Source organism: Cupressus sempervirens, chromosome 8 (genome assembly GCF_028749045.1).
Source record: "Cupressus sempervirens isolate cs-2001-9-10 chromosome 8, ASM2874904v1, whole genome shotgun sequence".
Lineage (NCBI taxonomy): Eukaryota > Viridiplantae > Streptophyta > Pinopsida > Cupressales > Cupressaceae > Cupressus > Cupressus sempervirens.
In genome coordinates, this window is record NC_143125.1 from 90502130 (window position 1) to 90516133 (window position 14004).

The 14004-nt window shown below is 33.2% G+C and overlaps 2 non-coding genes and 1 pseudogene across 3 annotated transcripts in view; 1 reads left to right on the forward strand and 2 right to left on the reverse strand.

The window, feature by feature from the left end:
• Positions 1 to 14004, reverse strand: part of LOC149541771 (light-independent protochlorophyllide reductase iron-sulfur ATP-binding protein pseudogene) — a 142545-nt pseudogene that overhangs the window by 86225 nt on the left and 42316 nt on the right. The gene's annotated exons all lie outside the window — the stretch shown is intronic.
• On the reverse strand, positions 11153 to 11225 carry TRNAF-GAA (transfer RNA phenylalanine (anticodon GAA)). The gene has a single exon. It is a non-coding gene; the product is annotated as a tRNA-Phe (tRNA).
• TRNAT-UGU (transfer RNA threonine (anticodon UGU)) lies at positions 12319 to 12391 on the forward strand. The gene has a single exon. It is a non-coding gene; the product is annotated as a tRNA-Thr (tRNA).

Below are 14004 nucleotides of genomic sequence, written 5' to 3' on the forward strand. Positions count from 1 at the left end.
ATATCGAAAAATGCTATACCAACTGAGGGGATTGCGGCTAGTAAAAATTCGGGCCAATTTTCCGGATGTTTCTTATCAAAAGGGGTCATCGATGAAGTAAACCATTCAGATAATATGTCATAACTCATTCCGCTTCGAAAAAAAGGAACTCCTATCAATCCAATAAACAGAGTAAATATCCCCAATATAACTAAAGGAAATAGCATTGTCTTGCCCGATTCTTTGGGATATGCAAAAGATCCCTTATGGAAGAAGAAAGGATAAGTGATAACCAAACCTCTGTTCTTTTTGTACAATCCTTCCATCTCATTGGAAATTTTAAATGCTTCTTTGGAAAAGGAATTATTACTTCCTATAATTTGATTCGACATAGAATCCGCTCTCGTTCTATTTGATATCTCGGATTCCTCCTCTCCCCACATAGAAGTCGAATATAGTGCAATATGGTTGTTATATGGATTAACTAAATTTACGCGGAAGTCCCCTTCAAAAGTAAGTAAATACATACGAAACATGTAAAAGGTAGTTAATCCTGCTGTGAACCAAGTTATTCCCCCAAAAATGGGAGAATATAACTTACTATCACTAAGAATTTGGTCTTTAGACCAAAAACAAGAAAAAGGTGGAATACCAGAAAGAGAAAGTGTTCCTAAAAGAAACGTGATTCCCGTAATTGGCATATATTTCCTCAAACCACCCATAAGAGCCATATTCTGACTTTTACTGGGGCAATATCCAACAATGGGTTCCATGGAATGGATGACTGATCCGGATCCTAGGAACAATAATGCCTTGGAATAAGCATGTGTAATCAAATGGAACAGAGCGATTCGATAGGAATCTATCCCTAGAGCTAACATCATGTAGCCTAATTGAGACATAGTAGAATAAGCCAAGCCTCTTTTAAGATCTTTTTGAGCGAGAGCCATAGTAGCTCCCAATAGAGCTGTTATTCCACCTATCCAAGAGATAAGATACATTATTAAAGGTAGAGCTTTAAAAAGAGGAAACAATCGAGCTACAAGAAAAATTCCTGCTGCTACCATAGTAGCGGCATGTATAAGAGCTGAAATAGGAGTAGGCCCTTCCATAGCATCAGGTAACCATACATGAAGTGGAAATTGTGCAGATTTGGCTATTGGACCTAAAAATAAGAGAAAAGCACACGAAGTAACAAAAAATGAACCAACCCCATCAACGGCAGTCAACTCGTTTAATTTTTCAAACAAATATTGAAATTCAAAACTACCTGTTACCCAATAAAAACCTAGAATTCCTAGTAAGAGTCCAAAATCCCCTGCACGATTAGTTATAAATGCCTTTTGACAAGCATTAGCCGCGCTGGGTCGCGTAAACCAGAAACCTATCAATAAATAGGAACACATTCCTACTAATTCCCAAAAAAAATATATTTGTAATAAATTAGGGCTAATAACTAACCCCAGCATAGAAGCATTGAAAAAATTAAGGTAAGCAAAAAACCTCACATATGTTTTATCGTGCGACATATAAGTATCGCTGTAGATCATAACCATGGTTCCAACTGTTGTAACTAAAACTAACATAATGGAAGTAAGTGGATCAATCAAATAGCCTAACTCTAATGAAAACTTATTATTAATAACCTAGGACCAGAAATACCGATAGATGGGACCACCGGTAATCTGTTGCAAGAACAAATTGAAAGAAAGAAACATAGCTACACTTAACAGAAAAATGCTAATAAGAGCCCATGTACGGCGAACACTCTTAGTTGCTCCTGGAAAAAAAAAGGATCCTAATCCGATTGGTACAGAAGATGAAAGCGGAAGGAAAGGCACGACCCGAGCATATTTGTATATAAATTCCATAGGAAGATTAAAAAATTATTCTCAATATTTTGATATTCCACATTCTTGGTTTCCAATCCACTAGACCCTGAAGAGAATAAAATAAAAATGATAGATCATGAATAAAGAAGAACGATAGAATATGGGATGCAATCCTATCGATTTCATATTTAATTTTTACTTTTTTTTTTCTTTTTTCTGCAAAAGATTTGCATTGGTCAATACTGATACTAATCAAATATTTGTAAGATGAGCAAGAAGGAACTCTTTTGCAGTTTAGGTACTGAGCTATTAGTTATGTACACACACATTCTTATTTAGAATTCAATTTTTCATTGTAGATTAATAGTAGTATTAAGAGTAGAATTGAATAGAAAATGAAACCAATTAGAATTATTAATATGAGAAATAATTGAATATCTTAAAATGATATAGTTTTCATTTACTCAAAATTCGATATATGTATGTAAGTGTATGTAAGAATTTATTAATTGTTATCGATTTGTATCGTGGATCTCTTGTTATTAGTAAATAGTATATAAATAAGGTTCCAAAATGCAATAAAAATATGATAGAATATTCTATCATATTTTTATCCATAAAATGGAACTAAACTATAAACAATGAATTGAATTTAAAGATATATAAGAAGTGTACAAAATAAAAACAAATATAGAGTATAATAAAAAAATATATAATATATTCAAAAATTTTCTATTTTTTCTAAATAAAATCGAACTATAAAAATATTATGGCTGTACCAAAAAAATGTACTTCTAAATCCAAAAAACAGCATCGTAACAAGGTTTGGAGGAAAAAAGCAAATTCGGACGCAAGAAAAGCTCTTTCTTATGTTACGAGTTATTCTTCTTTAAGAGAGTTTTTCTTCGGTGAGAAGGATGGGATGATAATAACGGGACCAAGACCGAACATACCGAGAGAACTACTAATGGGAAAAAAGCCCAAGGGTTTTCTTCCTCCCTTAGTAGATGAAGAAGACTCAGAAAATAATGAATAAATTAGAGGAAGTGGTCTAACTATAGTACACCCTCCAAGACCCTAGAGAGGAGCAATGGGAATCTCTAGGGTCTCTTAGAGGTACTTGGAAAAATGAAGGGACATGGTTCTATAATCTACTATAGCTCTTCTCTATGACCTTAAATATGGGAATTTATTAATCATTCCGTCATCCCTTTTTTTCTTTCTCAATGGAAAAGGAGAGTGTATCATTCTTTTTAATAATCCCGGATAAACTCTGACATTAAATCTTGCTAGTATGGTAACTTTATTCTACGAAAGTTGCATTTTATTTATGCCGAAGAGAAATTCATTCGATCGAAACATAGGAAGGAATATATAGACCATGGACAAAAAGAAATGGATCTCATTCTTTTTTCTTACTCTAAATTAAATTAATCAAATAATATTGAACTTCAGAATATTTTTTTATGATCAAAAATTTGTCTGTTCGCTCCTCTTTGTTCTCTAGGAATCAAAGAGGATCTGTTGAATCTCAAGTATATTATTTAACTAGTCAAATTCAAAAACTTACTGAACATTTGGACCTGCACGGAAGAGACTACTCGTCCCAAAGAGGTTTGAGGAAAATTGTGGGTAAACGTAAACGACTTCTGATTTATCTGTTCAAAAAAGATAGACTTCGTTACAAACGTTTAATCGATCAATTAGATATTCGTGGACTGCGTTAATTTTTATTTGAATGAAATTTTAATTTTCAAAAATTATGTTTTATTAAATTCTGAATCCTAATGAGTCATTCTTTTTTTTTGTTCTCATTGATTTTTTTAATAGGGAAAGAGCTATGATTATGGTTGCTAGGGAGAAAGACCTCATGATGGTAAGTATGGGTCCTCATCATCCATCAATGCATGGTGTTCTTCGACTTATTGTTACTCTAGATGGTGAAGATGTTATTGATTGTGAACCTATATTAGGTTATTTACATAGAGGTATGGAAAAAATTGCTGAGAACCGAACAATTGTTCAATATCTCCCCTCTGTAACACGATGGGATTATTTAGCTACTATGTTCACAGAGGCGGTAACGGTTAATGCACCAGAAAAGTTGGAAAATATTCAAATACCTAAAAGGGCTAGCTATATTAGAATGATTATGCTAGAGTTAAGTCGTATAGCTTCTCATTTGTTATGGCTTGGACCTTTCATGGCTGATATTGGTGCGCAGACTCCTTTCTTTTATATTTTAAGAGAGAGGGAAATGATATATGATTTATTTGAAGCTGCCACGGGTATGCGAATGATGCATAATTATTTCCGTATTGGAGGAGTAGCTGTAGATTTACCCTACGGTTGGGTAGATAAATGCTTCGATTTTTGCTATTATTTCTTTCCAAAAGTGACCAAATATGAAAGACTTATTACACGCAATCCTATCTTTTTGAGACGAGTTGAGGGAGTAGGCATTATTAGTAGAGAAGAAGCAATAGATTGGAGTTTATCAGGACCCATGCTACGAGCTTCCAGAATCCAATGGGATCTTCGTAAAGTGGATCATTATGAATGTTATGATGAATTGGATTGGGAAATCCAATGGCAAAAAGAAGGAGATTCATTAGCTCGTTATTTGCTTCGAATCGGAGAAATGAAAGAATCTATAAAAATAATTAGACAGGCCCTAGAAATAATTCCGGGAGGTCCCTATGAGAATTTAGAGGTTCGACATTTAAATAAGGGAAAAGATTCAAAATGGAACGATTTTGAATCTCGATTTATCAGTAAAAAACCTTCCCCTACTTTTGAGTTATCAAAACAAGAACATTACGTGAGAGTAGAAGCTCCCAAGGGGGAATTAGGAATTTTTTTTATAGGAGATGATAACATTTTTCCCTGGAGATGGAAAATCCGACCACCTGGTTTTATTAATTTGCAGATTCCTCCTCAACTGGTTAAAAGGATGAAATTAGCCGACATCATGACGACTTTGGGTAGTATAGATATCATTATGGGAGAGGTTGATCGTTAAAATGGTGATTAATATAGCAGATCTCGAAGAACAAGCTATCAATTTATTTTCTCGATTGGGATTTTCAAAAGAAATATATAGTCTTATATGGATTCTAATTGAAATAATTATACTTCTATTGGGAATTACGATAGGAGTATTAGTTATTGTATGGCTCGAAAGAAAAATATCTGCGGGAATACAACAACGCATTGGACCTGAATACGCTGGTCCTTTGGGAATTATTCATGCTTTGACGAATGGAATAAAATTACTGCTAAAAGAGGATATTATCCCATCTAGGGGGGATATTTGGTTATTTAGTATTGGACCAGCGGTAGTGGTGATACCTATTTTTTTAGGCTATTTAGTAATTCCCTTTGGTCGCCACATTGTTTTAATTGATCTTAGTATAGGCATTTTTTTTTGGATTGCAATTTCAAGTATTGCTCCCCTTGGACTGCTTATAGTAGGATATGCATACAATAATAAATATTCTTTTTTAGGTAGTCTCCGAGCTGCTGCTCAAGCTATTAGTTACGAAATTCCTTTAGCTTTATGTGTGTTATCTATATCTCTACGTGTGATTCGTTGGAATATGAGATTCATTTTTCCCTTTTTTAGTTATAGTTATAAAAAGAGGGAAAAACAGAACTTAATGGGATGAATATTCCGATCAAAAAACTAGATAGTCATATGGGTGAGATCAAACAGTTTACAAATCTTGCAGTAAGATGATTAAGTCCCATCCCCCATGTACAAGAGTGAGAGCATGCACAATCAGTGAAAACTGTGTGCCCCAGTTCATATATTAGTCATTGGGACCCAATAGCGGGGAGGAAAAGTATAAAAGTATGAAGTTACCGTCATTATATACTAAAAATCAAGCAAAGGTAGATGGTGAGAAACACCAAGATATAAAAAAGATTAGTGAAAAAAAAGAAACTGATATCTTATCTAGACCAAAGATATTTCCATAGAAATGGGATAACAATAAGGACTTGACATTGGTAGGGATGATCAAGTAGTACTTCCCCAGAACCCCGATCTACAATATGTTTCTATCTACTTCAAAAAATGGCTATCCAGAACGAAGTAATCCTTTAACACAGTTTTCTTTCTCTCACAAAAAGAATACTGAAGGTTAAGATAGGTTCAAAAGCTCCTATTATTTGTAGCAGACGGAATCTCATTGGTTCAATTTATGATCTGGTGCTTTTTTTTTTTTTATTGTGTTCTTTATTTCTTAATGACCATTGAGAAGCCGTATGAAGTGAAAGTTTCACGTATGGTTTTGGAATAGAGATGAAAACAGTGATGTTTCTGTCGACTATAATTATCGAATAGTTCAAGTATAATTGATATAGTTGAAGCACAGTGCAGATATGGTTTTTTAGGATGGAATTTGTGGCGTCAACCTATAAGGTTTTTAGCTTTTTTCATCTCATCTCTGGCAGAATGTGAAAGATTGCCCTTTGATTTACCAGAAGTGGAAGAAGAATTGGTAGCGGGTTATCAAACTGAATATTTGGGTATCAAATTTGGTTTATTTTATGTTGCTTCTTATCTAAATCTATTAGCTTCTTCATTCTTTGTAACAGTTCTTTACTTGGGCGGGTGGAACTTATCAATTCCATTCATACCCATTCTGGAACATTTTGAATGGGATTCTATTTTTGGAATTAGCGGGGTCGTTAATATAACAATTGGGATCCTAATTATATTAGCTAAAGCCTATCTGTTCTTATTTATTTCTATCACGGCAAGATGGACCTTGCCTAGGATAAGAATGGACCAATTATTGGATCTTGGGTAGAAATTTCTTTTACCTATTGCTTTGGGTAATTTTTTACTAACAGCCTCTTTCCAACTTATTTTATTATAACTAACTCTCTTTTCTTTGTGAAGAGGGTCTTATCAATTTTGCAATATATCCAAATTTGATAGATCAAATCTATGAAGAGAAAGAAATTTCTATGATTATTCGAGGAGATTTTACACATGTTCTCCATGGTAACTGGGTTTATGAATTATAGTGAACAAGCAATACAGGCTGCGAGATACATTGGGCAAGGTTTTATGGTTACCTTATATCAAATGAATCGTTTACCTATTACTATTCAATATCCCTATGAAAAATGGATCCCATCAGAACGATTTCGCAGGAGGATCCACTTTGAATTTGATAAATGTATTGCTTGTGAAGTATGCGTCCATGTATGCTCGATCAATCTACCTGTTGTGGATTGGAAAGTCGGAATAGATATGGGTAAAAAACTATTGGAAAATTATAGTATTGATTTTGGAATTTGTATCTTTTTTGGAAATTGTGTCGAATATTGCCCCACCAATTGTCTAGCGATGACTGAAGAATATGAACTTTCGACCTATGATCGCCATGAATTAAATTATGATCACATTGCTTTAGGACGTTTACCAATATCCGTTGTTGAAGATTTAACAATTCAAACAATTCCGAGCTAAGCATATTAACTTAATATGTCTGAAGAAACTATGGACAAATTTTATGATTAAATCATTTCTACGATTATTTAGATTGAGCTCCAATTAAAGAATATCTAATAAACAAAATATTTCTAATTTTTGACAAATCAGGAATAAATAATTCTATTGACATCCCATTAATAATGGCAGATGTATGATTGATCGGAATCAATTATTGAGCTATAGATTAATTAATCAGTGCCCATATCAAATGAAATTACAAATCCAGTATAGCATATAGGTAAATGGGCTCACTTTTTATTTAGTGAATGGGAGGAAATAAATAATATTCAAAGTTATTGTACACATAATGAATCGACCTGAATCTATATCTGATATTCTTTTGTTGGCTCCTCTAACGCTAAGTCTTCTATTAGGAGGTATAGGAGTAGTATTACTTACTAATATAATTTATTCCGCTCTTTCATTGGGGTTAGTTCTAATTTGTATATCTTTTTTCTATATTATACTGAACGCGGATTTCGTAGCTGTTGCACAAATCCTGATCTACATAGGAGCTGTTAATATTTTGATTCTATTTGCTGTGATGTTGATAAATAATCCAAAATATCCCAATTATGCCGCTCCCTGGACTATCAGAGATAGCGTTACTTCAATAGTTTGTACGAGTCTTTTTTCTTTACTAATTACTATTATCTTGAACATATCATGGTTCGGAATATCTCTGACTCAAAAATCAGATCAAATGTTAAAAAGAGATTTAACAAACAATATTCAACATATTGGGGCTCATTTATCCACTGATTTTTTACTTCCATTCGAACTTATTTTTCTAATTCTTCCAATTGCTCTTATAGGAGCCATTACTATAGCTCGTCGAGAAGAAACAATTTGAAAATGAAAGCTCTCGTGCGGCATAAATACGTTGTTTTATCTTCATAGATCGTTCATGTAAATTAGAAACTACCACTTTTGTTTGTATCTGAAGAGATCAAGGTATGAGGAATTATTATGCTCAAACATGCGCTTCTTTTAGGTGCTTATTTATTCTCTATCGGTATTTATGGGCTAGTAACAAGTCGAAACATGGTTAAAGCACTTATGTGCCTTGAGCTAATACTCAATGCAGTTAATTTAAACCTAGTAACATTCTCATATTTTTTTGATAGTAGGCAAGTAAAGGGGGATATCTTTTCGATCTTTGTTATAGCTATTGCTGCTGCTAAAGCAGCTATTGGATTAGCTATTGTTCTGGCAATATATCGTAATAGAAAATCAACTCGTATCGATCAATTTAATTTGTTAAAATGGTAATAAAGATCTCCTTGCATATGAAAAATTTGTATATCTATTTCTATTCAAATAGATACTAGGTTTGTCTCCCTAAAAATAGATATAAATCTTTTATTTAATAGAGATATTTTTTCTAAGATCAATCAAGAGCATAATTCATATTTAACTCATTATCCAAATGATCTGTTTAAGACCAGATTGGGTAAAATGTTTTATAAAGCAAAAAGATAGAATCCGAATCTATTCATTATATCACCGATAATACAATTATTGATTTGCTTGATATTCATAATATATCATCACTGGCCATATATTAAAAAAATCTTATTCAATGAAACACTTTTTCTACTAATGGAGTTCTTAGATTCAATGGCACATTCAGTCAAAATTTATGATACATGTATTGGTTGTACCCAGTGTGTACGAGCGTGTCCCACAGATGTATTAGAAATGATACCTTGGGAAGGATGTAAAGCTAAGCAAATTGCTTCTGCTCCAAGAACAGAAGACTGTGTAGGTTGTAAGAGGTGTGAATCGACTTGTCCAACGGATTTTTTAAGTGTACGTGTTTATTTATGGCATGAAACAACGCGCAGTATGGGTCTAGCTTACTGATCCATCAAAAAAGAAAAATAGTTAGATTCATCCCATACATATTTTTCATTCTCCTTTTCCTCTTTCACTAATCAAAACCCATACTCGACCCAAAAATGAAAGCATGGGTTTTGATATAGAAAGTCTCTTTTCTCTTCATTATGAGTAATTTACGTTGGTTAACAATAATTGTGATTTTGCCCATATCTGCGGGGTTATTAATCCCTTTATTTCCCCATAAAGGAAATAAAATGATTCGATGGTATACTCTAGGTATTTGCTTATTAGATCTTCTTTTAATGACCTATATATTCCGTGATCATTATCATTTTGATAATTCATTAATCCAATTGGAAGAGGATTATAACTGGATAAGCCTTATTCATTTCCATTGGAAACTGGGAATTGATGGATTTTCCATTGGACTTATTTTATTAACGGGATTTATAACTACTTTAGCTACTTTAGCTGCTTGGCCAGTTACTCGAAATCCACGATTATTATATTTCTTAATGTTGGCAATGTACAGCGGACAATTGGGATTATTTGCTTCTCGAGATATTCTTCTTTTCTTTCTCATGTGGGAGTTGGAACTAATTCCTGTGTACTTACTTTTATCCATGTGGGGGGGAAAAAGACGTCTCTATTCAGCCACAAAATTTCTTTTGTATACCGCGGGTGGTTCCATTTTTATTTTAATGGGAGCTTTAAGTATGGGTCTGTATGGATCTCATGGACCAGCATTCGATTTCGAATTATTAGCTAAAAAAGATTATCCCATCACACTTGAAATGCTATTATATTTAGGATTTTTGGTCACTTATGCAATAAAATTACCAATCTTCCCTTTACATACCTGGTTACCGGATACTCATGGGGAAGCACATTATAGTACATGTATGCTTTTGGCCGGAGTTCTATTGAAAATGGGAGGATATGGGTTGATTCGGATCAATATGGAATTGTTACCTCATGCTCATTCTTTGTTTTCGCCGTGGTTGATTATCATAGGAGCAGTGCAAATTATCTATGCAGCTCTAACTTCTATGGGTCAACGCAATTTGAAAAGAAGGATAGCCTATTCATCAATATCTCATATGGGTTTTGTAATTATAGGAATTGGTTCCATGACGTATACAGGTCTTAATGGAGCCATTTTGCAAATGATTTCTCATGGATTAATTGGCGCTGCACTTTTTTTCTTAGTAGGAACAAGTTATGATAGGATACGTACTCTTTTTCTTGATGAAATGGGAGGAATCGCTATATCAATTCCTAAAATCTTTACTATGTTCAGTAGCTTTTCAATGGCTTCTCTTGCATTGCCAGGAATGAGTGGTTTTGTAGCAGAATTTATGATATTTTTGGGCATAATTACTAATAATAATTATTCTTCGACCTTTCGGATCATTATTACTGCAATAGCGGCAATTGGAATGATATTAACTCCCATTTATTTGTTATCTATGTTACGTCGAATGTTTTATGGATATAAGGTTTTTAATGTCCCCAATCCTTATTTTAAAGATTCGAGACCACGCGAACTTTTTATTTTGATCTGCCTCTTTCTACCAATTATAGGTATTGGTCTTTACCCCGATCTAGTCCTATTTTTATATAGTGCTAAGGTGGAAGCTATTTTTTCTAAATCTTTATCTAAATCTTTATATTAATCAAAATCATTTATATATAGAATCTTCCAGAGGAATTGGAAACTATAAACTATATAATAGTTTCTATTTATTTCTATCTTTATGAGAAGATATTAATACAAATGAAATAGAGAAAATTGCTCTCTAGTTCGAGTTATTTCAAGTAGTTTTTATCCCCTTTGAAATAACTTGGACGAACTCGCTTCCCTATTAATTCAATAACATAGAATTACTGATGACTATTCGTAAATAATCAATATTATTTATTTTATTCTATTTAAATAAATATAAAATAAGGTCTACTTATCCTTTTTCATACTTATACAAAGTGTATATGCCAGAAACTAGATTTGAACTGGTGACACAAGGATTTTCAGTCCTCTGCTCTACCAACTAAGCTATCCTAGCTGTTCCCCTGTGCATCATACTAGCACAGTAACCAAACTCCTGTCAACTAGCAAAAAGGGTAAAAGACAGCATTTGAACGAGTAGAAGCAACGATACAACTAAAAACATTATTTAATACAATACAATATACAATAAATAATACACAATATATATTGTGTATTATTTGTGTATGTTATATACAGTTATATACAAAGATGTATATAGAAGAGAAGCAGACATTGATCATACAATTAAAACTTCTTATGTTATAAGACACTTAACAAATCGAAAATAAAACAGATAACCTCGGGATAGAGGGACTCGAACCCTCACGATCTATAAAACCAACGGATTTTCCTCCTACTCCAATTTTCATTGTTGTTGACATTGACATGTAGAATTGGGCTCTATCTTTATCCTCGTACAATTATGACTTCCAAAAATGGATTGTATCCAATCCAAATTATGTTGATTTGTTAGAATAGCTTCCGTTGAGTCTCTGCACCTATCCCGTTCTCGGAAAGGAAACTATTGTCTCTAGAAATCGGATTTGGCTCAGGATTGCCCATTCAAAATATCCCAGGGTTCCCTAGATTTGGATGCTATCGCTTGGTAAGTTTCCATACCAAGGCTCAAAAAATTTGAGTCCGTAGCGTCTACCGATTCCGCCATATCCCCTTCTTGTAGAACAAAATCATAAAACAATAATTGCATCCCATCAATTATTTCATTTGCATGAGCATTATATTCTTTCTGCATTTTTGATGCAATGTTGTTATCATCCCATCCTACACCGCAAAAATATCCCTTTCTCTATTTAGAATCTTATCGAAATCATCTTTTCCTTCTATAAGTCTTTTTTTTTTCAATTCAATAATACTGTTCCACCTGGGAAGGAAGGATTCGAACCTTCGAAATAACAGGACCAAAACCTGCTGCCTTACCGCTTGGCCACGCCCCATTATTGTTTTATAATAATCCATTAAGATAAATTGACGCAATGTTTTGAATCTGAATTGCATTATTATAATTCGATTTGCTATGTATAATTCTAGCAATTTCGAAGAGATCTTTTCAGCCAATAAGCATGTGACTACATACTGCATGCATATGAGCCTGCTTAGCTCAGAGGTGAGAGCGTCGCACTTGTAATGCGATGGTCATCGGTTCGATCCCGATAGCTGGCTCATTTTAATTCTTTCCACTTCTTACCATTATCAACCATAGATCGTTAAAATCTATGAAATAAGGAAAAGGCTCTTACTTTTCGTATCGTCAGCCCGCCGGGTCTGTCGTGGCATGATTCGTTTCAACTAGAAACGAAATCAATGATTGAAACATATCTTTTTTTTCTCTCTACAATATTTTTATTTTCAAATTGAAGATAATTTGTTTCTCTCTCTGTATATAAAATCATTCCAATATTCGTGCTGTTTATATTATTCCTCTTTCCAACATTAATTTATGTCTATGTCATTTCTTGAAATAAGGAGTTTTTTATGTCCCGTTATCGCCTCAATATCCTGTCCGTCTAAAAGAAAAACAAAGATTACGTTTTCATTATGGACTTCCAGAGCGACAATTACTTCAATATGTTCGTATTGCTAGAAGAGCCAAGGGATCAACAGGTCAGGTTCTATTACAATTACTGGAAATGCACTTGGATAATATCCTTTTTCGATTGGGTATGGCGCTTACTATTCCTGAAGCCAGACAATTAGTCAACCATAGGCATATCCTGGTCAATGGTCGTATAGTAGATATACCAAGTTATCATTGCAAACCCCAAGATTTAATTTCTATAAAAGAGAAACAAGGATTGAGAAATATAGTGAAGAAAAATATAGAGATTTTTCAAAAGGATAAAATGAGGGTGCCCCCCCATTTAAATCGGATTAAACAAAAGTCACAGTATAGTGGATTAGTCAAAAAAATAATAGATAATAAGCATATCGGTTTGAAGATTAATGAATTATTTGTCATAGAATACTATTCCCGTCGAGTTTAAATTATTCCCAGTTTTAAGGGAATGAAAAGAAAGGATTTCTGCACATCTGTTCCTTTGTATGTTACATAACAATGTCATTGTTATTCAATTCAATATTTATTTTTTTTTCAATATTTTTTTCTCTACCCCGAAATGGAAGGAGATTGTGGGAAAATGAAACCATCCTATCGGGTTTAGATTAATGATAAAACGATGCAAAAAAGAATACAAATATACGGAAGGAGAGGGATTCGAACCCCCGGTAAACAGAAGCCTACATAGCAGTTCCAATGCTACACCTTGAACCGCTCAGCCATCTTTCCTACACCTTTATTTGTTGACAAAATGAAAACAACAAGTTTTTTTCTAATTCATGCCCAAAAATGAGATAACTGACTTTTGCATAAGTCAAGTATTTTTGAATAAAGACAGACAGAAGAAAGAGTATTTTACCAAAGTTGCTTTTCCTCTTATTTCAAGATATTATTTTCTTTCATCAATCTAATATAATTCTTATAGAAGATTAGAGTTTTAATTGCCCGATCCAATTGTGAAATTAAGCCAGATCTATTGATAGATTCTATAATTATTATATTCTATAGTTATTATAGAATAATTTCCTATAATTATTCTTAATAATTCTTCGGTCGGTAAGTCAAATTAATGGTACAAATTGTACCATAATGACACAAATTCTATCATAATGATATGTTCAATAGATTCTATACTTATATAATAAGTATGCACAAACACAATCAATCATCATTTTTTCATTTTATGCCAATTTTCCGTTTACTTACTCGTTTGATCGTT